At 50.9% G+C, this 2,535-nt stretch overlaps 1 protein-coding gene across 1 annotated transcript in view; it reads left to right on the forward strand.

Moving 5' to 3' along the window:
* Positions 1–2,196: 2,196 nt before the first annotated feature.
* The window catches only part of Farp1 (FERM, ARH/RhoGEF and pleckstrin domain protein 1), a 256,913-nt gene continuing 256,574 nt past the window's right edge, over positions 2,197–2,535 (forward strand). Inside the window, exon 1 of the mRNA XM_033760943.1 lies at positions 2,197–2,219. The gene's annotated coding sequence lies outside the window, so the exon portion shown is untranslated. The remainder of the gene's footprint in view (positions 2,220–2,535) is intronic.

Consider the following 2,535-nt stretch of genomic DNA (forward strand, 5'->3'; position numbering starts at 1 on the left):
TCATCCTCTGGAGTAGGTGGGATCACAGGCACACACAGTTTTTCCAGACTGGGGAAAGAAATGTAAGAACACTTTCTGTCATGTCAGGTAACACCCAACCAAAGTATGTTAGTGAGATCCGGAAAGAGACCATGGAGGTTCTCTAGTTCCACCCCACCTTTTCCCAGCCCTTCTTCTCTTCCACATTGCCTAGCTCCCTATAGGCTCCTCTCCTTAACATCTGAGCGCTCTGATTTTTGTTTGTTTTTTTTTCCAGTACCGGGGATCGAACCTGGGACTTTGTGCTTGCAAGGCAGGAAATGGCACCACTGAGCTAAATCCCTGGCCTTTTCTGTTTCTTTGAAGAGAACCACCTTCAAAATTGTTGGTGATGTTGCCATTGCAAAACAGGAGATGTTACGTCTGTGAGCCAATGTTGAGAGCAAACCAAACCAACCATATTTCGGACCTACAGAGAAGGTAAAAGGAACACTACAACGTCTTTATTGTGTAGAGCCAGAATCACCCCGTAAAGGCTCCTGTGTACAGAGGCGGGGCTTTTGGATGGTGGTGGGCTCATGGAGTGCTCTACCCATTAGTTTCATCCAGTGAATCCACAGGGCGGAGTTTGCAGCTGGGAGGTGCGGCAGCGTACTGAGGGTGACCCGGAAGTGAGGCAGCTGTACTAAGGGTGACCCGGAAGGGCGTGTCTCCCTCTACTGTACGCTCCGCTTCCTCTTCACCAAGATGTGAGATGCTGTCTATGCAAGGCCCTTCCACCATCCTGTGTTGCCTTGAAGCTGGCTACGCATGGATTGAAATCTCTCAAAACTGCAAGTCAAAAACCTCGTGGGTGTCAGATATTTTGGCCTAGTGATGAGAAAGTGACTACGACAAACACACACAAAGTGTTGGTCTTCCAGTGAGGGTGACTGGGAAAGCATCACTATTCTCCTTTCTAACATGTGATCTCTCCACCTTTCTCCTGACTACTGTCTCCCCACCCCCCAGTCAAAAACATTATCACCTGAGTGCCCGCCAGATGGCCTCAGCCTTATTGAGTTAGAATCTGCATTGTGACATGATTCCCAGGAGATTCTTACATAAATCATCACCTATAAGGATTATTCTCAAACCTGGGCACACTGGACTCACCTGCAGAACTTTCAGAATACTGTGCCTAGGCCCCAGCCCCAGGAATCTTTATCTCTTAGGCCAGGCTGCAGCCTGGACTTTAGTCTTTTTGTTGCTGTTTTTAATCTTAGGTGATTCTAGGAATTTGAGACCTGGTACACTAGTACAGTGGTTTTCCACGTATCGTCCCAGGATTGGGGCAATACACTCTCTGGGACCAAGACAGAAACCCAGGCCCTACTCTAGACCTACTGAATCAGACACGCTAGGGGCTCTGTTTTATTATTTATTTATTTTTCACTTTTTCTTTTTTTTTTCATACTGGGTTTTGAACCCAGGGCCTTCTCACTGAGCTACACCCCCAATCTTTTTTTGAACTTTGGGACAGGGTCTTGATAAATTGCCCAGGATGGGCTTGAATTTGCTGTTTTCCTGCCTCAGTCTCCCAGAGTGCCAGGATTAGAGGCCTGTGTCATCGGCCCAGTCGGGAGATCCCCCTTGATTAGGCCTTGGGGTGATTCTGATGCAGCTGTGGGTGGAGAACCTAAGGCACAGGCAGGTCTGGAAGGGACCTTCAAGAATTCACATTTCCATAGTTACCAGGTAGGTGCTGCTGTGAGAAACACACTTTTGGGAATTACTTGGCTAAAACATGTGATTCACGAGTGCCTCAAGTCACAGCTGACTGGTGACTGAGCCAAACTTCATATATACCATTTGTTTTCCACGAAAACTGCCTACCCCTGTTTCCCCTAAGGCTGAGATCTGTATGACCCCACCTTTTTTCCAAATGACCCCTCTGGAGCCCACTCCTAGGTCTGATCCACAAAATTGCCCCTCCTTTCGGCCACCCTTCGGGTTGCTGAGTTCAGTTACAGCTTCTCCCTGGGAATTCGCCCTCCTGGCTGGAGGTCAGCAAACACGTGCAGGGCGCAAAATGACCAGGTTTCCGCGCCAGCGGCCTCCAAAGGCAGGGACACAGTGTCCTCCCTACGGAGCAGAATAGCCTTAGCCCTCATCTGTGACGCCCAAAATCTTCCCCACTTCTCACAAAAAGGAGGAGGAGAAGCAAAAGGCAAGGGATGGCGAAGACAAAGCGGCATCTGGTGGGTGAGGATAGTGCCTGGTCCCCCCCAGTCTCTGTCTCTTGGATCCCGAGTCTCGATCCCAGTTCGATAAAGTTCCCAATCGCCAAAGGTGATCGGGTGTCTGCAGGTGACTCCTAACCTCCTCCGCGCCATTGGCCAAGGGGCACTGCTTCTGTACGGGGAGTGGCAGGGCTGGCCACTGTGGTGGGCTACTCTCTGGTAGTGGACACTGGGCCAGGGTGACCGCGGAGGTGGCAACCGCCTCCCGTCCCAAGGTGGTGCCGGAAGCCCGCGCCCATGACCCGCGGTGGGGCGACGTCTGAGCCGCCTGCTG

The sequence above is a fragment of the Fukomys damarensis genome, unplaced genomic scaffold, assembly GCF_012274545.1.
Source record: "Fukomys damarensis isolate Sample0158 unplaced genomic scaffold, DMR_v1.0_HiC HiC_scaffold_6, whole genome shotgun sequence".
Taxonomy (NCBI): Eukaryota; Metazoa; Chordata; class Mammalia; order Rodentia; family Bathyergidae; genus Fukomys; species Fukomys damarensis.